Source organism: Thermobia domestica, chromosome 8, assembly GCF_964235325.1.
Source record: "Thermobia domestica chromosome 8, izTheDome1.hap1.1, whole genome shotgun sequence".
Classification (NCBI taxonomy): Eukaryota; Metazoa; Arthropoda; class Insecta; order Zygentoma; family Lepismatidae; genus Thermobia; species Thermobia domestica.
Genome location: NC_137461.1, coordinates 55250727 through 55274471, shown reverse-complemented (window position 1 = coordinate 55274471; position 23745 = coordinate 55250727). Strand labels below are relative to the sequence as shown.

At 36.2% G+C, this 23745-nt stretch overlaps 1 long non-coding RNA gene across 2 annotated transcripts; it reads left to right on the top strand.

Moving 5' to 3' along the window:
* The first annotated feature begins 7402 nt into the window (after positions 1-7402).
* LOC145691747 (uncharacterized) lies at positions 7403-22454 on the top strand. Of its 2 annotated transcripts, none has more exons than XR_014132525.1 (3): positions 7403-7518; positions 18431-18526; positions 22338-22454. It is a non-coding gene; the product is annotated as an uncharacterized LOC145691747 (long non-coding RNA). The 2 variants fall into 2 exon arrangements; XR_014132526.1 differs by having other exon boundaries at positions 7413-7518; positions 18434-18526.
* Positions 22455-23745: the final 1291 nt, after the last annotated feature.

The window sequence follows — 23745 nt, the reverse complement described above, 5'->3', positions numbered from 1 at the left end:
ACTAATATAACCCAATACTCTCCCGTGTATTGCCAAAAACAAATTGTCAAAAGCACAGTCTCATCCCAATATTCTCCCGGGGATTACCGAAATAAAACAGCAAAAGAATTCAAGGTCTACATAACTACAACAAAAGATGATCTCTAATTCATGGCTAAACATACGCACTTTTGCTCTCGTCGTCCCCAATAACTACATATTTCTCCACCCCTTCATCCCTAACTTAAAAATAAAACTTAATTCGAATATGCTTAATTAGTGAATTTATTACAATTACATACCACTCACTAGATGCTACAGCTACAACTACGTAATAAAAAATAACAAATGTGAAACATGTTCTGAATAATTTTTAGATTTCTAACGCTAATATTAAACATATTACAATAGTAAAAGAGGATTGTTCATGAAATAGTATATTTGCTCTTGATTTTTAACTTTTTTCATAAGGAAAAAATTAAGATATTATTCAAGTTTTAAACTTCGCACGCTGCAAATATGTTGCCCTCTAGGCAATGGGACTAATGTGAAATGTGGACTAATGTGGACAAATGGGAAATGCGGCACTGTTAGTGGCGCTGTAAACTTACGATTCGATTCTAATATCGGTTGACGTCGATATTTTTATGTCGCTATGTAACCATCATGGGTGCTAATAGGAGCTTAATTGGACTTGAATTGAAAGTAGAACTATTCATCTAAGCGACCACGAAACTATGGATTCGATACTATTTTCGACCCGTTTCTAGCATTTTTGATATGTATCCCGACAGTACTCTTTTCCAGACTGTAAGAAATATAGTTAAAATTGCTGTAGATATATCAGAATTATGTTGAAACACACACATACATCTACTTTTATATTCTGTATAAATAGAGAGTGAGCGAGCGAGCGAGGGAGAGCGACTCAAAGCATCACTACTTCCACATTGCAAAAGCATATATCAGGAATTGACATGGGCGGAACTAGAAAGGGTCCAGGGGGTGCCGGCTCTCCCTAGAAGCAAAGCTGGCCCTCCCCAGAATTTTTATACTGGATGAAAGTAATGTTATTAATTTACCTCAATTTACGCATAACAATTTTAATTTTAACGCATAACATTCGACATGTTTAATAGTGTCTATATTCGTCCGCCTATCGACTTTTTTTAAATATGGGTCTATGGTCTTGTGCCTGAATGTAATAAAATACCTGGACTAATGTGATAGTGGGTAGTATAGTGACCTCTCGACTTGAGCTGTATGCGACATTTTTTATTGAGCTGAGCGAAGCGAAGCTCTTATACTCGGGTTAGCCGTTTGGTTGTCCGCGAACTCCTCCTAGACCGTTTGGCCGATCTCAACCAAACTTAGCACGCTGATAGAGTATGTCGTGCTGAGTGACAACATAGGTCGAAATCAAAAATCCGATATACCATCGAGGAATAATCACCGAAAAACGCTTACTCCTAGACCGTTTGGCCGATCTCAACCAAACTTAGCACGCTGATAGAGTATGTCGTGCTGAGTGACAACATAGGTTGAAATAAAAAATCCGATGTACCATCGAGGAATAATCACCGAAAAACGCTTCCTGATTAAGCTCGCTCAGCTCATTTCATTGCAATCGGGTATATCCATTGCATTCCTAGTTTGATAGCTTAATTAATGTAAATTATTTTTGTATTCTTTCCAGTAATTCACTTATTGACGTAGAATTTTTTTCTTGTTTATATATCTGTGATAAACCAGTCTTATTGTTATTATTTTATTTATAGCATACTGTAGTAATGTTTGAACATTTACGATTCTCAGAGCAAATTATTAAGGTACACTAAAAAAACAGAAAGGAAAGAAAAAAAGAAGCCGTACTCTTGAACTGCTAAACTGAAGCAATTACGTATATAATACCCATTCAAAAGTCAGTATTCAATATCGTTTGTTGCTTTTCCTCCTTCTTCTTAGTATTAGTATTATTTATGAACTGAAGTTTGTAGTTACATTCTTAAGGTATAAACTGTAATCAGGTGCGCACCCAGAAATTTTTGTTCAGAGTGTCGAAAGTTGGGAGGGGTACAATATTGCAAGACACAGACATGACGTTACTCTGCGTCCGAGTAAACCATAAATAATTTCCAAGTAGCGTAAGTTGTGTACCACATGAACAATTTTTATATTTTGCTTTCGAAAAGGGAGTGTATTTGTGCTATGCTAAAGAAAAAAATATGTTCCTGATAACCTGATATTGTAGTTTCATGCTGTAAAAGTTACATGGGTATCGCAGCAATAACAAGCAGTGTTTGTAGTTTGAGGGAAATTTCCCTAATCTCAAGAAATTAGCCAATATAAATATTTAAGTTTTTCTTTGTTCGTCGGAAATAAACCAATAATAATTTCACTGTTAACTCAAGTATAGTTTTATTAAGGAAGTGCACATATGTATGTCAAGTCACTAAGATTTCATGCGATCCAAATTTTTATATATATATTTATATTGAGGGTTCGGGTCCGGTGGACCTCTTTGTGGGTGTACCCTGGCTGTAATGATATTTCCCAACGGTTGACGCTAACGATGTAACTACAATAATACGGTTAAAAGCTCATAATGCAATTCAGGAATATTATAAGTGTTGATATAATTTCTCTCTCTCTTAAAATATTGTGATCAACATTATTATAAATCAATTCTGCTGGTTGAATCTTCGTTTCATTAAATGTTTGTTGTTTTAATTTTTACAAACACATCTGCTTGTCCATCAGGGCCACTTATCATACGTCCTCCCGAAAATTGTAAGGTGTGTAATTTAATATTTAATTGAAAAGATAATGGGAAACATCTTTTATAGGAAAACGGGTCCCTCAAGTCCGTCTACATGTCTTCTCCTCTCGTATTGTTGATCTGCTTCACTCTAATTGTAATTTTTTAATATGCAAGTTGTTCGGGAGTTAGCCAACTATATTTCTACCACGGTTTTGTATACCATCGTTTCTGGTTTTTTAGTTAAAAATGTTTTGTGTATAAAAATTTATTGCATTTCTTTGTTCGCAAAGATTTATGTAATTAAATTGCAACATTAGTAAACGACAATGAATAGCCAATGACTGATTTTTGAAAAGTTATAACTTTAAATTATGTCACTTCTTGTATATTTATTTGTGTTTCTAAAAGATGTAAGAGCAGCAGTAAAAGTAAAGGGGAACACAGGAGTACACCCTTCTCCCACTTCCAAAACTATATACGGTGCCCCTCCATTCCTAAAATATACAATGGGCAAAGATAGGCACGGAAGACGACATGACGTCAACCGTCCCCCTATCTTTTCAGACCCACTTTTACCCTTGTATAAGAGTAAACTGAGAGCATGACAGTTAACGTATTTTCGCTCAGAATTGCTCGAACAGTAATAGAACATTATGAGTTTTCATAATTAAAGTAGATTTTAGGTAGTTATTTAGTAGCATCAGAATATAGGGAATATACAATTTTAAGTAATTTTCAAAAAAATAAATTTTCACTGAAATGTTACATGACAGTGTCGTGTTAGAACTAAATAACTTGGAGTTGATAATGAGTGCGGGGTAAGGGAGACTATATATAACATCATAACAAGGTCTTCTAAAAGTTTCTTCCAATTTTTCAGAACTAATGGACCATGCCCCCCTTAGGAAAATATCCTAGTTACGCCAATCGGAATTGAATTGAAAATTTATGTAAAGACTTTCTGCTGTGGCATGCTTAATAAGGACAATTCCAGTCTGCTCACGTGACCTTTGAGGTTCATGAATTTCTTTCGAGCGTTCCGACTTTGGATTCTCTGTTTATACCCTCTCTTTATGCATCGAATAATTTTTCAAGAACATAAATGATATGCTGTAATCTGAATATTGAGAAGTACCCTATATATGACAAATAGCTGCAAATAAAGACACTACATAATTTATTTATTGCTATTGAACGATTTTCCTAACTTGTATTTAACATTCTCATATATAATACCGACCTGCTCTGAACACCTACCTATCTCAGATGTTATATTTTAAACATAATAATTACTATGTTTTGCAATGATTATGTTATATATATATATATATATATATATATATATATATATATATATATATATATAACTGATGTATTTTAATGTAATTATTTTATATAATTTTTCATGCATTGCGGAAAATATAAGTTAAAAAACCGTTGACCGAGATGAGAATCGAACTCACAACCTTACGATTTGAAATCCGACAACTTACCAGTGAGCTAACACAAGGATTTACGGAAACATGTTTCTAGCGAAACATGTGTAACTGTTCTCAAGAAAATTATGACATTCATATCCACTACAAACGCTGGTTTTGACGGGATAATTACGTTCTATGTCTTAACTTTGAGCATTCTTTTACATATGTAAAGATTCTTTAACGTATCTAAATGTTCAATTACGTATGGAGAGCTAAATGGCAAACAAGAATGTGCTGACATTAATACAAGGTTTCGAAATATTGTATCATTAAGTATTTCAATCAATGTTGCTTTTTTTCTACACTTGGTAACAAGTCTTATTATATTTAAAAGAAGAAAAACACATCTGCAAACTTTTTCCCGATTGCAAAGGCTGCCTTGGAGGTTCGAACCTGGTTTACTTTTTTCCGAAGATACCCGAAGCTGGACTTAAAAAATTTTTGCCTCAAAACACCAATAAAGAATGCGCTCAACCATTTTGAGACAAGGTGTACGTTTAACCTACGTAAGTATGTAAGTCCCTAATTTATGATAAAGTACAATTAGCTATTTATGAACAGTAGTTTCCGCAATTGGTATAAAACAATTGATTTTAGGTGTAACATTAGAATGAATTGTTTTCTGCATCATTTGATAAAATACTTAGTCAAAACACTTTAAAATTCGAAATACGATTCATTTACAATACTGTAATAAAATGTTCAGTACTAAAAGACAAAAAGAATATAAAGGGTGGGCCATTTTAATTAATCCACGGAAATATCTGAAAAATGATAAAACATGGAAGAAATGTTTCAAGTACACGTTATATATTGCTAAGGGGGAAACCCAATTCCGCCAAAAGTACCCCTCCCCGCCCCCGCTAAATAGGGGAAACGGGGGGTAACTTTGGAATGTCAAATGGGAACATGGGACGAGTAATACTTCGTTCGAAAGGTCTTGAAAAACTAAGTAACGCTGTACCAAAAGGTGTTCCATATTGTGTACGGGTTTCAAAATGGCCGCCATAATATGGTTCGCAAACTGCAGTACCCGTAGTGTGAAAACCATGGAAGGTAAATGAATGGAACAAAACTGAAATACCTAAATATCATAGGGCATATCGAACTGTGTGGTCTCTCTGATCCCAGTGGCCCCCTAAAGGGGTCTTGGGGGCTAACTTCAAAATTTCAAATATTAACATGAGTCGAGTGGTACCTCGTTCGATAAATCTCGCAAAATCTAACATATTGCAGGAGAAAACGATTGATGTGAAATGGCAGTGTTCTCAAAAGGCCGCCGAAACGTAGTATCCGTGTCAGAGTAAAGGTTTAGTACCCGTAGTATGAAAGCGATTGGAGATAAATCAACAAAAGAAAAACTGGAGTAGCTAACTGACGTAAGGCACATCGAGAGGGCTCCAAGGGCCAACTGAAAGGTATCCGGGGCCAACTTGAAAATTTCAAATAGCAGCTTGAAGCGAGTAACATCACGTTACATAGACAAATTAATATCAAACCGCTTCTGTAAGAAAATTTTCGACATGAGACACCGTTTTCAAAATGATCGCAAAGACATGGTGACTGTGTCTAAGAAAACGTCTAGTGCCCATAGTATGAATACGGTTAGACATAAATGAAAATAACGAAAATTAAATAGGAAAACCACGGAGGCGTTCCAAGGCTTGAGAATAATACAACAGAGATAAAAATATTAGAGTAAAATTGCCTTAATGTATCCAAGTCCTGCAAAATAATCTCTCCCTGCGCTCTGTATGTGAGTGGGGTGGAAATAAAGTGAAAGTTCAAACGAGAACTCTACTTTAATTCGTAAATTAAGCCTAACCTTACAAATAGGTATGGTGTGGTTGAAACATTTGTTTGTAAGAATGACGCTGTAGTGACTAAAAAAAGAGAAACTTTTATGCAATGCGTGCTGGTTATTCAGGAAGCATTTCGGGGATATACGTACACACCGTTTCGTCCCTCAAGCTCACAATATGACATGAATGCTAATAGTTAATCAAAATGTAACTGTGGCCATTCGCGTTAAATTAGTGCACCAATTCTCTATCCATGAAGTCTGCCTTCCAATCAGCATTGAGTAGGTCAAGCGTACGCCCAAACCGTTGTCCCGTCGGACATTGAAATTTTGAAGTTAGCCCACAAGACCCCTTTAAGGAGGCCACTGGGATCACAGGGATTACATCATTCGATATGCCCTATGATATTTACGTATTTCAATTTTGTTCCATTCTTTTACCTTCCATGGTTTTCATACTACGGGTACTGGAGTTTCGGAACCATGTCATGGCGGCCATTTTGAAACTGGTGCACAATATGAAACATCTTTTGGTACAGCGTTACTTAGTTTTCGAAAACCTTTCGAACGAGGTATTACTCGACCCATGTTCCCATTTGACATTTCAAAGTTACCCCCCGTTACCCCCATTTAGGGGGGCGGAGAGGGGTACTTTTGGCGGAATTGGGTTTTCCCCTTAGCAGTACTTGAAACATTTCTTCTATGTTTTATCATTTTTCAGATATTTCCGTGGATTAATTAAAATGGCCCACCCTGTATACAATCTTCAGTACAATTTAATGAAAAAACTAAACGGGCACATTCATAAATTATGTCATTAGGACAGTAATCATTAACGTAGAAAATATAAAAGAATACAATGATGTAGCGGACAAGCACGGCTGATTTTACACATTCCAATTATTATAAGACTCTATGGTTGTTTTTAAATTATAAGACAAACAAAATCTAGAAAACTATTTTTAAAAACAATTAATAATAATAAATAACAATTGGCGAAGAATAATATTGCGATTTGAATGTAGCATTATCTGATTTTTCTCTACATGCATGGTCCCTCTAAAAAATACGTAAAAGTTGATGGCTAAATAGAAGATATTTTATTGCTCCTAAACTTTAACTAAGCAACATTATCGAAAATAACATGAAACTAATTTTCTTTTAAGGTTGATTATGCTATTGAGATATATTTAAATGATTCACTTAAACACAATTACCATGTTTTAATATGCTAGCTAGTAAAGGTATAGAATTTTTAATAAAATAATGCTATATTAATAGAATAGCATTATAATATAGGCGTGAAATCAGTAAGATATTTAACCATGAACTCTTAAGCTCTGTGCCTCATATTTATTTTTTAAAATCCTGTTCCACTACCTCAAACATTAAATTACCACCGATCTGTAACATAATGATGATAATCCGAAAGTAATTTCATTTCTTAGTTCAGTAGTGGAGCATATTAGATATAAATCTTCAGAAAGTAAAGAAAGGTATTCATATTCATACTATTACTAGAAATACTCACGAGCGAATCCAGAGTTAACAAAAAAAGTTCTGATTTATTATTTTGATTTGTTAGTGTTGATATAAGACATGTGTTTTTTTTCACATAAATGCAAGCTATCAAGTGGTTTATATATGGTATGTTTCAAGTGGTTTCTATATGTTAAGTTTCAACATTAACAATGATAAGTTCTATAAAATAGTGTTAATCAATATTTAAGTGGGTCTCAAAAATAATTAAACTTGTGAAAAATAGTTCTTATAAAATTTTGTAAGTAATTGACAGTAGTAAGACGCTTGTCTACGTAAAATCAAACCAATATACTTACTATTTACGTATTTTTACCTTATTTTTCTGCACAATTCCTATCCTTTGTTATCTTGTCTGCATGCGACTTTAAATCAAATACAAATCATACTAGTTGCGTTTGAATTCAATAATTGTGTGTTGTTGGATGTTGTTCAATGTTGGACAACGTCGAACCACAGTTGTTGTTGGATGTGTGTTGTTGAATAATTGTGTCCATATGTATCTCCTAAAATACTGTACGGTATAAGGCATGACTATACCAAGTTTTTTATTGATAGAAAAAATACGTATGAGGGAAAAGCCTGCATACCAATACACGATTCACCATTATACCTATTCTGTTTAGCAATAGAAAACTTGGTACACGCATGTCTCATACCCTACAGTATTTTATGAGATACATACGGATTGCGTGATTTTACCCGGGGCCACTCCAGAGCCGTCCAGATTTGATGGGAGGGATTTCTGGATGGAATTTTCCTCACATTCTCCCAGTTTTCCTCTTCAAGTACGCTAGGAGCCCCAATAGATAATACGTAAGGAAATCGTGTTTCTTGCTGAAGAGAATGAATTATTTATAAAACGACTTTTCAATGAACAGTGACGATGCAATAGCTATTTCACTGCGAGTCTACCATTTTCTTTATAGTAACAGGATCAAAGGGCCACAAGGACTTACTCAGTTGTCCATGGTGCCTAATGTTTGGTACATGAACATATCTTTGTTGTGTTTATCGAATAGACTAGGTTTGATTAGAATGTCAAGTTGACAACTTAATGATTTTTCCTTGTAAGTATTTCAATGCACTCTTATTATAACTAAAAGAATGGAACTCTCACTTTTGATATCAAAAACCAATGTGCTTTATACATCAAGATATAGAAAGTTAAGCTAAGTGTAAGTTAGTGAGCTCATATGCCGCATATGAAGACTATATTGTAAAGATTTCTCGGGTAGAGCAATAAATGTACTCGGGATTTGGACTTTTCCCTTCACCCTTTTATTACAAAAGTATTTATGTACACAAATAATAAGAAATTCCACTAATATCAGGTAAGATTAGATGGGAGCCCGGTGACCAAGCGTCGTGGGCTTTGAGGTGAGGTACTCTCGGTGACCAAGCGTCGTGAGAGGGGTGTAGATTAGGTATCTCTCTCTCTCGGTGACCGTGCGTCGTGAGAAAGAGGAAAGGAACCCGGTGACCAAGCGTCGTGGGTATAAGGATAGGCACCTCTCGGTGACCAAGCGTCGTGAGAGGGGTTTTAGGTGTTGTGATCAATTCGGGAAGATTGATGTTGGTCGAGGTGTGCAGGTCCTTTTTATTCTGTCTTGTCGGCTTCCATCGTCGATTCTCGTCCTTCCGACTGTTGGCGATGGTGATCGACTCCTCTTCGGGAACGTCGTCTGTTTGTTTGTGTTTATTATCAACACATGTAGTTCACACGTGGTTATTGCCTGGTACGGCAACGTGGGGATCCTTACACCCCCGGGGCGTAGAAAAAAATAAGCCACTGGATTATTTTTTCGTGTTTGTGCCAGCATCTGGAGTCTGCATGGGGCACAGTATACACTGGAAAACACAATAACACTGAAACACAAAATCAAAGTTAAAAAGCACTGGTCACTCATATCACTATTGAGATATTATCACATAAAGAAAGTTGAAGTTGAGCACTGACAGTTTGTCCTCTTAAGCTAAGCAGGATCCGTATATTACGTCATTTCCTTCAAAGGAGAGGCTGTCGAAGCTCTGGTGATTACAGTTAATAGTTATAAGTACGTCACTGATGGTAATGTCCGTAGTATATGTTATGAAGTTCGCACGTCAAAGATTGCTATTATATAAAAAGTTTCTAATATTGGTCTAGTTCTGGCTAGTACTATTTAATAGATGACAGAACATACTTAGAGAACGGCTAAAGGCAGTACTTTGAGAATTGTAGTCACGGCGGAAAAAAGGTTGCCAATCAAAAGTCCTGATTTTCCGAACACTCTGTATATGTAGGTTAATGTGTTAGTGACAGGTATATGATTCGTAATAAAGAAGCGAAGAGAAAAAAATGTAGCTGGTCTTGTAAAGTTCGTTCGCTCGAAGTCGAAAGAAAATGCTTGCTTGCAATTTTGTTCACTGAAGGAAATTGTATGTATGTATGCTTATTTATATGACAGAATGCAGGTTGGTGAGGAATTATGAGTGAAAAAAAAAAGACAAGGGATCGCTTGCGATTTGAATACTAAGGTGGGTACTAGATTTGGTCACTTCAAATAGTTAGCTGCATCATATGCTGTATCTTGTTTTCTCCTATTCCATGTCTTATTTCTTTGTTTTTTTTCTTTTCTTCTTTGCCGGTGAAACATGAAGAGTGCGCTTCGCATGTCGCTTGTTTATATCTGCTGGGATTATGTTAGTCTTGGTTTTCTCTCTTCTTATCTTCTCTTTTCTTCTTCCTAGCTGATGCGTACGTCATCATTATCATTGTATATGTATTCTTCGGTGGCCTGAAATGGCTTAATCCTGTCAATGGAAATATTCTGTTCTCTCTCCCTGAAATTATGGGGCATGCGAACTCGATAGAGATTATTGTTTAGTTTTGAAATTATTGTAGCCGGTCCGCAGTATCTATCGGTTCATTGTAATGACTCTCCAAATCTTCGAAAGGGAAAATAAATGAGTACTTTATCTCTATTGTGAAAAGTTTGTTGTTTATGTCTTCTATCAAAGTACTTCTTTTGTTATTCGTGAGCCTTCAGTAAGTTATGCCGTGTCTTTTCTCGAAGCTTTACGAGTTGGTCCCGTTCAAGCTGTAGCTGAGGGGTAATCTGAAGTCTACAATCGCTGATTGTCCTGGGTTCGTATCCAAACATGAGGAAGAAGCTGGATTTCTTCGTTCCTAATTGAGTGAAACTATTTAAACCAAAAGTAATATGAGGTAATAATTTAGGCCATGTTTTTTTGATTTTGTTGGACGAAAAATTTTAAGGAATTCTGCAGTGTTTTGTTCATAACTTCGACTAATCCTATGTCTTGATGGTTGAAAGCAGGGCAGAACTTAAATTCAGAGATATGTATCTCTGCCAGTTTTTGAAGTTTCTTCGCTCTGTGCACAGGATGTCTGTCCAGATGAGGGAAACGATAGGCGCCGAATTTCAAAATTATTTCTTCCAATAAGAATTGTTTAATTGTATCTGCTGTAATCCCATTAACAGCCTTTGTCACTATATAACGTGTACTTGTTTCGATGGCGACTAAAACATATTTTGGTTTTCCTTCTTCTTGCGGATAGGGACCTAAGCCGTCAAACATCCATCGTTCTCCTATATGGCCTATCGGGTGATGCGGAAGTTCACCTTGTTGTTTTTTGGGTAGTTTTTTCAGGAGTTGGCACTCCCTACAGTTCTTGATTCTGAATGCCAAGTATGATTTCATGTTTGGCATGTAGTATTTGTTAGACAGTCTTATATGTCTTAGAAAACCCAAAATGGGGAGCTGACGGGTCTTTATGAATAGACTCGAACCAGTGCCCTGCCAAACTTTTCGGGATGCACAAAAGATGAAGTAGCCCAAGTTCTGGATGTTTTTGTGTACGATACAATATGTTGTCTTTTAATCGAAAATATTTGGCTGCCATCGTGGTGGAACTTTTTGCCGGTTCTCCCCCTTCTAAAACTGTTATAATATCAGCGTATGCGTCATCCTTACGTTACTCTTCTCGTAAGTTCTTCAAAGATCCTGAGTATTCTATTTGGAGAATGTGTTCCTCTAGAGAATTGGATCTGTTTGCATGTAGATCTTCTATTGCCTGATGTGGGTCCAAGGGTTCTGAAATATCACTGCTATTCTGCTCTAAGCGGCTGATGATATCAGTCGGATGTTTCTTTCCTTCGATGTGACAAATATCGAAATTATAGTCAGCTAAGAAAAGTCTATAGCGAGTGTATTTTCCTACCCTGTCCGGGTGACTACGTAAAGAGGTTAGACATTTTGCGTCTGTAAACAATTTAAATTTACGATTGAGTAAGAAATATCTAAATTTGCGTAAAGCATATATAATAGCGTACAGTTCTTTTTGCCATACTGAGCTCTTGATCTCAGTTTTTGTGAGACGTCTGCTACAATAGGAAACAATTCTTTCTTCGTTAGTTTTGGGATCAAAACAAGCTAATAGCCCTCCAATCTGGTGAGAGGATGCATCTGTGTATAGCCTTATCTCTAGCTTTTCGTCGAAATGATAGAGAGAAGGGGCATTCAAAATGTCTTCTTTCAACTTCTCAAATAATTCATCATGTTTTTCTGTCCATTAAAATTTGGCATTTTTGGTAAGAAGTTGCTGGAATGGTTCTATCTTGGTCATGAAGTCCATGATATGACTTCGTAAATAAGAGCATAGGCCAATAAAGCTCTTAAGTATGCGTTTGGTTGTTGGCTTTTTAAAATTCTTGATCTTTTTTGCGATTTTTGGTGAGATGCTTATCTTCTCTCCGGATATAAGGAATCCTAGTACTGGGAGTTCTGTATATAACAGATGCGTCTTCTTGGGGTTGGCTCGGAAGTCGTGTTTCCTTAATTTTTGAAATTAAAGGTCCAAATCTGAAAGTTGTTGTTCCCACGTATATGAACCGATGACGATGTCATCTGCGAAATTGGTAATGCGTTTAGGTAAGCCGTCTAGTAGCATTTTCATTACTATAGTCAAAGATTGGGAAGAGGAACAATGACCCATTACGCATCTAAGAAATTTGTAACTTTTGCGTGTATGATTTACCTCGAAAGTAATATATTTAGTGCCTTTTGGATGCAATTTTATTTGAAAATAGGACTGCGAGATGTCCAAACTTGAAATCAGGTTTTTCCCTTTTAAAAGCTGTAAAACGTCCTCTGTATTTTGGAATGGTATGCTTAGGTATTTCGCATAACCATTGCATGCCTGGAGGTTCTACACAAGCCTGAAATCTGAACTGTTTGGCTTTTTGATCGCGATTAAAGGTGAGGAGAAATTACTAGTCTGCGTCTCCGTTATGATTTTTGCATCTAACAGCTGTTGTATCTGCTTATCAATTTGATCTCTTATCCCTAATGGAATTGGTGGGGAACGGTGATGGAATGACGCACTTTTATCTATACGAATTTTGTGTTCATATCCTCTAAAATAGCCTATATCCTCTGGGCTGTATGAAAACACATCCCTGTACTTATACAATAAATTGGTTACAGCTATTCGCTGGTATTCTGGTAAATCTGGATTTATGTCAAAAAGGTTAATATTAAAAGATTTAGCAGTTTGGCTTAATCTTTCCTTTATCTCTTCTTGAGTACGAAATTGATGCGCTTTCTTTTCGTCTTCTTCTATTGTAAATGAAAATTCTTCTACGCCCTCCTCTGTATACGCCACTGGTGTACCTTTATTTAATGTTATTATTCGTGACGTGGGATTGGAAATGAGTAATGTAAGGTCGTTACTCGGTACTCTCATGGTCATTGCCTGTAAGCCGTATCGGTCTAATAATGATTGCAATGGAGTAATGTAAAATGCAGCGTCATGAATTGTTTCTCTTTGAATCGATACAGGGAAGTAGAAATGTGATTCCGCTGGCATCGTAACTTTACTTGCTGTGATGACGTTTGCATTCCTTTGCAAGTGCAGAGAGTGCGTAGTGTCTCGTGACATTTCTTCCGATTCTTGGTTTTCCATTGGAAACGTAGGTTTCCTAGGTTTTCTGTATAATGATATAGATTTATTCTCCAAGTCTATTTGAGAGAAAAGCCTTGTGAGAATATAATTCCCAAAAATTGGATTAAAGTCAGCATCTATGATGCGGAAGTAATGTGAGAAAGTGGTGTTAGCCAATTTTAAATTTAATTAAAGCTATTTCTTTTAAAGTTAGAACTTTGTTGGCAATGCCCTTGATACGAGTTTGAAATGGTATCAGCGTACATTTTGAGGGCACGTCCCTTCTTGACCATAGACTAAGACTAGAACCCGTATCTATTATAGCTGGTAGACTGTTTGTATTTATATTAATATTGAGTAACAGTTTATTATATTCTATTCCCAACTTAACGTGTTCACGATGTTCATTAATGGTCGTCTGGGTGAAAAAATTGGCATCCGTGTCCTTAAGAGTTTCCGCTGTTGCCTGCTCTTCTTGAATGCCAACACATTTTAATTGTGGTGGTGTCTGTGTGGCCCGCGCTGACTTTGCGGAAATGGCCCGCGAGGCTTGACTTTGGCCTGCGAGCCCACCTATGCGTTTCCCTGGTTGGAATTTTTTGGATTATTCCAACACGTGGATGCTCCGTGGTTCTTCTTGTAACAAATTGAGCAGACTGATATTTTGTCGCCCTTTATAAAATTGTTCCGTTTTCTTCCACCGTTATTTCCTTTATTACTATTCTTCGCATCCGCTTTTTGTCCGTTGTTACGCCTATAATTAGACTTCATGGCATTCTGTGCTACCATTTACGATAACTCGGCCATTTGATTTGCTAATTTGGTAAGGTCCGTGTGAGGAGGTTGTGAGGGCGGGTTTTGACTTTGGTGGGGGTGCGGATTCGAAACTTCAGGTGCAGAGGAAGTTGACTGAGGGGGGAAGATATTTTGCGATGGAGGTGCAGAAGGTAACGATTGCGAATAACTAGAAGCTGGTTGGGTGTGATGCACAGTAGAAGTTGGCTGTTGTGCATAGGTTGGCAGGTATGAATTAGAATTCGTTTGGCTATAATGGTCGTACAAAGGGAGTGGTGAGGGGCGGTTAGGTTGACCGATTAAAGAATGAATTGCCTGTGACAATTCTACATAATTCCTCTTTTGCATGAGATCTTGAGCTTTTTCCAGTTCGTGGAGTCGTTCCTGCAGCCGCTGGATTGTTGGAAATGATTCTAACGCTATCTTTTGCAGCAAATTTCGTTGTAGTCCTAACGAAAGAAAATGAATTTTCTGTTCCTCTCAAGCCTCTGGCATCAGCTGTCTGATAACCCTCAATTTCCTTAAGAAATATGAATCGACCGATTCATTTTCGTTTTGTTGAATTTGAAAAATTTCTAATTTCGCCTTATACGCTGGTATATTTGGGCGGGACAGAGAAATTAATTTGGTTTTCAGTTGTTCGTAATTTAGTGTGTCGTATTGATTCAAATTTTGCAATTGTATGACAAAGTCAAGAGCTACGTCCTGTAGATACATAGGAAGAATTTCTTTCTTCTTTTCGGGGGTCCAAGCCTGAAGTAAAGCCAAATGATCAAAGAGCGTGAAAAATCGATCGGGATCGTCTGTACTGTGACCAGAATATCTAGTTAAGTGAGGAATATTAAGAGGTATACGGGAGCCTGATTCTGCCATATTGTTATCTCCTTCTTTATATGTATTTTTCCCAGATCTTGTTGTCGACATATATACCTGCCAGCCTGTAACGAATCAATCTACCGTTAAGAGTAATGAGAGTATTTATGAGAATACGGATACTATCTTTTATATGATTCTGCTTTTAATAACACTTACACTGTATTGTTAAAAAGTTTTTAAGTCCGTGCTTTCGTTAATAAGAAGAGCGCCCCGTAGGAAAGTCCTTTTAGTGTCTGCAAATAGACGCCGACGCATCTACCATGTAAAGATTTCTCGGGTAGAGCAATAAATGTACTCGGGATTTGGACTTTTCCCTTCACTCTTTTATTACAAAAGTATTTATGTACACAAACAATAAGAAATTCCACTAATATCAGGTAAGATTAGATGGGAGCCCGGTGACCAAGCGTCGTGAGAGGGGTGTAGATTAGGTATCTCTCTCTCGGTGACCGTGCGTCGTGAGAAAGTAGAAAGGAACCCGCTGACCGTGCGTCGTGAGAAAGAGGAAAGGAACCCGGTGACCAAGCGTCGTGGGTATAAGGATAGGTACCTCTCGGTGACCAAGCGTCGTGAGAGGGTTTTAGGTGTTGTGATCTATCCGGGAAGATTGATGTTGGTCGAGGTGTGCAGGTCCTTTTTATTCTGTCTTGTCGGCTTCCATCGTCGATTCTCGTCCTTCCGACTGTTGGCGATGGTGATCGACTTCTCTTCGGGAACGTCGTCTGTTTGTTTGGGTTTATTATCAACACATGTAGTTCACACGTGGTTATTGCCTGGTACGGCAACGTGGGTATCCTTACAATATTCTTCTTATTCTAATATTAACTAATCTTAAAACTACACCTTTGTTATTTTCACAACAATTGTTTAAGGAACTCTCAGTTCCTTAACTTCATCACCTTAATTTAGTACTTGAGTTGGCCTTGAAATTGATCTCCTTTTAGATAATCTATTAGAACCAAATATAACTTCAGTTTACTTAATAAAAGCCATAAATGGCAAATTTGGGTAAGACGTTAACTTAATGATGTTATAAATTCAAAAAAGAGTGTATAGGGAAGTTACTATCAATATTGATGACGCTTTAGAGCACGTGTCAAGCAACTCCAGGAAAAGCTACGCTGTCATCAGGTGTGTAAACGAGTTATACATAGCGGCTGTACCATGAGGAATGCTGTGTTAGAAGTCAAACAGAATATGAGGCTAATTTCATAGAAGGTGAAGTGCGATATTATGCGCATGTGGTGTTCCAAGTAAGTAATGACCTACAACCAGATAGCGAAACAGGTAAGAGTTCATACAAATGTGAAAGTCTCATATTGAAACATTTTGTAAACATTATACTTTTGAAGATTTTCCGAGATCGTGGCGAATGGAGGGTGCATGTAGTCCGAAATGTGGCCAAAAGCGGTGAAGTTAATCAAAGAAAATAGATGATTGTCTTCTCGCGATTTGGCTGAAAAGTCAGGTACTACAATCCCAATGATTCAACGAATCAGAGCTAGACACAGTTCGAACATCTACAAGGACCGAAAATTGGCAAACAATCGTATACTTAGAAAGTGACAGCAAATTAGAAGCTGGTAAATTGTATGAGCGAACTTTAATAAAAAGAGGGCAATGTGTTTTGTTGTAGAATGAAAGTGAACTTCAAAACAATTACAGGCCGGCAATATTAGACAAAATCTACATTGATGAATCATGAAACATAGATGAATCAAATCATTATTTGTAACTGGCAAAAATTTGAACCAAAAGTTCTCGCTCTTCAAGCAAGTTATTCGTGTGGCACACAATCGTGTGTTTTCTATATAAAGGGAAATACTCTATTAATGCAGAAATTTTTGAAAAGTTATGTTTCCAGAAAAAATTACTTGCTTTGTAAAAAAAGCACTGTGTCTCTCCATTGCTTTGACCATATTTGATAAGTGACTACTACACTAAATCCACTGTAAACTAATACATTCAACCGAAGAGTGGTTTTGTTGGAAACCATATGAACAAATCGAACTACCACAATTTAGCTATGTGGGGAACTGTGAAGAACATTGTCTAAAGGGATTTAAAATTTTCGAAACATGACTAAAAACATTCTGATATGTCGCTTCTGCAATAGATAGTGTGCAGAAGTTTATGGGTGATGTCAGACGAAAGCTTCGTTTATTCATCAGGCATTAATGGGGCCGCGGTGGCTCAGTGGTAGAGCGTTCACCTCTGGTGCTTGGGGTCCCGGGTTCGATCCCAGCCCCCGCCAAGTGAACTTTGTGGTGGACAAACACCGTGTGCGTGGGTTTTCTCGGGGTTCTCCCGTTTCCTCCCACTTTCTTCATTCCACCATTTCATTCATTACTCAACATCACCGTCTCCTTTAGCCTAACCGGCATAACCGTGGGACGTAAAACTTAAAGATTTCATTTCATTTTCATCAGACATTAACTATAAATGCAAATATTAATTGTTCTTATATTCAAAAGATGTTGCAGAGTAACAGATAATAACTTCTTGCTGTAACTCTTGCATTTTTATTTATGTACATCATAAGTGTTGGCAGTTATATTTCAATGAAGTCTTTGAGTTTTACATCCCGTGATTATGCCGGTTAGGCTAAAGGAGACGGTGATGATAAGTAATGAATGAAATAATGGAATGAAGAAAGTGGGAAGAAACGGGAGAACCCCGAGAAAACCCACGCACACGGTGTTTGTCCACCACAAAGTTCACTTGGCAGGGGCTGGGATCTAACCCGGAATCCCAAGCTCCAAAGGTGAATGCCACTGAGCCAACGCTACCACTGAGCCACCGCGGTCCCCTCAGTTAGTTTGCAATACACTTCTTACCTATAAAATATATTCTTTCTTTCTTTGTAGCGTATCATTATATTTGGAAAAAGAGATATTGGTATGGTGTTTTAACCGTCTTCTGCTCGAATTTTAAAGCCATGAATAAATTCTATATATATAAGTAGAGTTTTAGCAACATAAAAGATGTCTTTAGCTCAAGAACAGGTGAAGTTTTAACTGAAGTCTGAGTTTATGCACAAATACTAAATGATAACTTTGATCCACCAGCCAGGAATGCATTTGAGCTGTAAAATGGTCTGGCATGATGTGAAAATAGATTTTGATTGACCCTTCTGAGTAATATATTCTATAAATGTAGCTAATTATGCGTATAAAGTTAAAAGAATGAGAAAAGTGAACGCAGAAAATGGCAAATGTTAAGAAAGTAATTTTATATTTCTTTTCCAGCAGCAGTTCCAGTCATCTTGCTTAACATGAAGTTGATATGCATTATTCTTTTCTTCTACATGTCTTGGATGTGCATGTGTTATGCATGGGATACACGTAAGTATAAACATAAGTACAATAATGATTAAATATACTATAATTATAATTGTCAGTTTTAATTTAAATAAAACTGAACGCGATTTCATTCCTAGTTTACATACTAAAATTCCCGGAAGCTTCATGGTATGGAATCTGGATCAAAGCGTCATTAATATGGCCGCAGTAAGAATTTCTAGGGTAATTTTTAAATGCCTATACTCTTTCAGGGAATTAACATAGAAAGGTTATTTTCGCACCAACTTACAGAGAAGTAGGTGGAAAAATTTTATGTGATAGCATCTTGCATGTATCTAACATTTCGAGTTACTTTAACCGAAAATGAGAAAATGTCATTTTTCCAATCTTTTCTTTAAGTTGCTCTATAAATAACTAGAGTTTTTAATGTGAATTAAATATTGAAATTCAAATACCTTAACGTCACTGCTAGAGGAAAAATGAAATATCTCCCTCCATATTAAGCAAAAGGACTTTTTCAGTCGGATCTCTGGTGCTTGCGGTCCCTGGTTTTATCCCAACTGGTGCCAACTTTGTGGTGAACAAATACCGTGTGCGTTGATTTTTTCGGGATTCTTCCGTTTCCCCTCACTCTCTTCATTCCACCATTTCATTCATTATTTCATCATCACCGTCTCCGTTAGCCTAGCCGACCTATGCCTGGGACGTAAAACTTAAAGATTTTCACTTTCTTTTAGAAATTTAAGGAGATATGTTTTTAAATTGTGCTCAATACTTGTTAGTACATATGAATATTCTCAAGGGGTAGTAAAATACCTGTTCTTTAAATCATGGCACACATCTCAAGGTTTATTTTTTAAAAAGGTTTAATATATCAAAATAATACAAAGCAGTAATTTGAATTTTTAAAAAATGCGTGAATAATTAGAGATGTTTTGTCTTATCAACTATTCTGCCTAGCTAAAAGTGAAACCTACATAATTAAAAAAAAATAACCATTATTCGTAATATAATTTTCTTATTGAACCTCTCGGTCCCACCTCGCGCCGTCTAGACTTTGTGGTGGACAAACACCATAGTAATGGGATTTCTTCGGGTTCTCTCGTTTCCTCCTACTTTCTCCATGTCACCATTTCATTTATTTCTCACCATCACCATCTCCTTTAGCCTAACCGGCATAACCGTGGCACGTAAAACTTCATAGTTGCAAGATTTCATAGTTGCAATAGTTTGCGAACAATAGTTTGGGAAACATTCCTGTGATGAACTGAACTTGTTTTACTGTCCCTGATACTTTACTGTATGATCTTGAGATAAAATCTAAAAATATCATCTTGAGAAATTCTAAGAAAATTGTATTACAGAACGTGTCTAGCTAGTCAATAATCACACCTTATTATTATTAAGTATTGTGTCTAATGGCAGATACTGGGACTAATTAGAGTTTTCTTTTTCTTCTTCTTCTTGTTAATTTTCAGTTTGGTCCTGAAAATGTTTCTTCCACCTTTCTCGATTTTCAGCTTCCAATTTCAACTCCGAATATTTTTTCCTAATTTTCAAATATCGGTCAGTTGTGTTCTTCTTCTCCCTACTCCTCGCTTTCCTTCCATCATTCACGAGAAGATTTGCAAACGATCGAGAGCAGAGAAAGAGGGGTATTTTAAGCTTATTTTTTAGGTAATAAAATCAGTTTATATTATTCGGCCATGTTGCAATACAAAGCATTCCCTATCAATATTTTAAGTTAATATAGGCTTCCGACCTACGCTATGTGTAAAGACGTTGTTGTATTATAGAATAAGTGTGCAGCCCACATGTTCGCTTGTCTGTGTCAATCGACAAGTATTAAAAAATGGCAAGACATATCGAAAAGCTATGTTCGAAATCGATTCAGTGTTTTAAGAATAAGTACAATCTTCTCCATTAACCCTCCATTTAAAACGAAAGTGGTTTAAATCAATCTTTTCATTGCCACATTTATTATAGGAAAAAGCTAATACATAGCGACCACCAGTTATTTGGAATCGATTAGATTTCTCAAGAATAGATTTTGGCTCATGCGTTAACCCTCTGTCCAAACCAGAAGGGTATAACGCCTTCTTTCGTCGTAGATCGCTATACTTAGAAAGCAATAGGTAGTTACTATACAATTGGTTAATTCTTTTCTTGAATCCATCCATCGTCTCAGGAAAAATATAACAGCATCGACAGTAACACTTATCTGAAGTGATGGAAACTTACTAGAACTTCTTGTTCCAATATTAAGTACCACAGAGTAAGAATGGTAAGAAGTCTTAACAAAGACTTTTGAAATCGATTAAGCCTCCGAAGTACAGTTTTGATGTCCGTTAGGTCTTATTGAAACAGGAAATGGTACAAATTACCGGTTTTGGGTTTCAGCGTTCATTGTTAGGTAGAAAATAGAGAAAAATGTTGTTTTAAATAACCTGAAAAGTATTCTCAATCCATAGCACTCCGAAAGTGCCAGAAATTTACTATTGTTTCAGAATTGATTTCTGTAGAACAAAAAAGGAGCTGTAGAGAAGCGGTTTCGGAAACGACTCAACGTTTTAAGTATAGGTAGCATATCCTCCATTAACCCTCCATGAAACTGGATTTAAAGAAATCAATCGTTTACTATTTTAACATTGATCGGCAAGGAACAAAATTAGTAGAGAGTGGCAAGAAGTTTTTTTTTGAATCGATTAAGCCTTCCAATATATTTTATCTCCTCTGTCAATACTATTAAAACCGGAAGAGAAATTAATCAAGTGTTTCTAGTTTCCACAATGATTTTCATAAAAGCAATATGTAAGGACAAACTATTTTCTGAAATCTATATATTACCTCAAGAAAAGATGACATCTTCACCTTTATTACTGTACTAGAAGAGGAAATGTTAAAATGTATTTATATTTATGGTTTCAGAACTGATTAGCATAGAATAAAAATGTAAAATATATTGAGTAATGTCATTTAGATATGTTTCGCTGTCAGAAAAATGAGCTTTGCTTGTACCTTCATCCTTCAATTGAAATTGGAAGTTGAATTGAAATTTCAGAGAAGATCGATGTACTGGAAAACTGTAATACATAGTGAGAAACACGTTCTTTCATAAAAAGTTGCCAAAATATATTCCATCTCCAGTTGACGTCTTTATTGTAAACAGAAAAGATACACATTATGTTTGGTTTCAATGTTGATTTCTATAGAACTTAACAGTAGTAAGAAGTGATACACGCTTTTATGTGGATTCAGTATACGGAGAACAGATTTTATCTTAGTTTTATCTTTACACTAAACTATAAATTGATAAAAAGTAGACCTTTCCGTCTTAATAAAGCTTGTCATATAGTAATAATTGTAAGATATAGCAAGAAACTAATTTTTCATACGGATTGATCATGAGAAGAGAAGTTTTACCTCACACATAATCTCTGTATTGCAGTCAGAGTTTATAGAACTGTTTCGATATTGAATCCGCATAGATGGAGAGTCCCCTGGAGTTCTACAACTTAGAGACAAAACACGTGCCTTACTGCAAATGTCCTCGCGGACATTCTATTCAATGTGGATACCATTTTAATTTCTGATGGCATACATGAAGTATAGATTTTCCGATGTATTTTTTTCTGTTTTGCGTACAGTACATTATAGTTGCAGATTGTCTAGTTTTATTGTTCACCAATGATTAACTTCATAAAGTTACGAAATTTAAACTTGAGAAATTGTATTTTTCTCATGTTTAAAAAATTGATCTGCTTTTTAGAAGTTTCCTCGTGAAGAAAAGCTAGTATGTAATAAATGTTCACAAATGACAATTTCATAATATTAAATTATTTTTGCATTTTAGGTGATACCTGCACTTTTCCTTGCAGCGAGCCCTGCAGAAAAAATTGTTACGATTGTGACTGTGAGAACGGCAGACTTCAAAGATGCATACACATACCAAAAAGAATTTACTGCGGAGAAAATCCAGAATTCTCTTCGTGGAATCAGTTTGCTTAGGTCAAATACTTACAAATAAAGCATTTTGATTCAAATTTACTTGATTTCTAGTTTCATTTATTATTCTATGTGTATCTCCGTTGCCACCCAGTGCATCTTCGAAACGACGGAGAATATGAGAAAACGAAAATAGACGTCTATGATTGTCTTAAGGGTCTTGAAATTTGAACCATAAACGTCTACCCAGACACCCTCATGTAGGGTACGTGGGGTTAACTTGAATATTTTATATGGCATAGGAGGTAAAGTAATATATCGTTGAAGAGGTTTTGACAAGAGAAATATTTTAATAAAAGTTTCAATTAACCCATGTTGACCCCATACAAAGTGGCGGGGTTCACATTTAATGTCCATAAAGTCCATTACTACCCCGTTTATCTGCGAAACTGCTGAGTATATGAGAAAACGCCAAAAAACGTTCCTTATTATTTTAAGGGATTGCAATTATGAGCTATGTAAGTTCCACCCTATATCTCCCAAATACTGGTACGGCAGTAAATTTGAACTTTTCAAGTGGCAAAGGGCGTCGAGTAGTTTAAACGGGATCGACAAATGAGTTTTTCGGTGTAAATTCTGAATTTGCTAGCTTGATGAAATCTAAAATGGCGATAAAATCAAATTTAGAATTGAACGCCTTTGATGACTTTTTGATATATATTGCTTGTGAATGTGGTCCCTCTACGCTCTTTTAAATTTATTTTTAGGCAGGGTGCAAATATCGTAAATACCTTTGGAAAATGAGAAAATGATGAGTTATTGGTTTCAGATTTTGTTTCTGTGCATCTTATCTCTAGTTTTGAAAACGGAGGCCCATGCTGGTGTTATATTGTATTGCCATGGGTGTAAGGTTTTAAAAATGGTTATTTGAAAAGCAGGAATAAACAGTGCGGAAATATGGACATCAGGAGTAACGAAAAGTACTACCAGATTGTACAGAAGTGGTAATCACTACACGTTTCAGACATATAGGACTACCTAGCTTCGCTGATTAAAAATTCAACAACCCGCATACACAGTTCCAAATTTGTAATGCCCCGCTATTGTGCATCCGCACCGCATTACAGATTTTCAAAATTGTATGTGACAGTCTGGACATCGGTCCGTATCAGAAGATATAATTCTTGATTTAGATTTTTCTAATCGAAAATAAGAAAAAAAAATTAAATGAAATAATCTAGAACAGTTTGGAATGAATTAAGAATTTGTACGTGAAGAGTGATTAAATTGATATAAATATCGAAAAATCCGCTGAG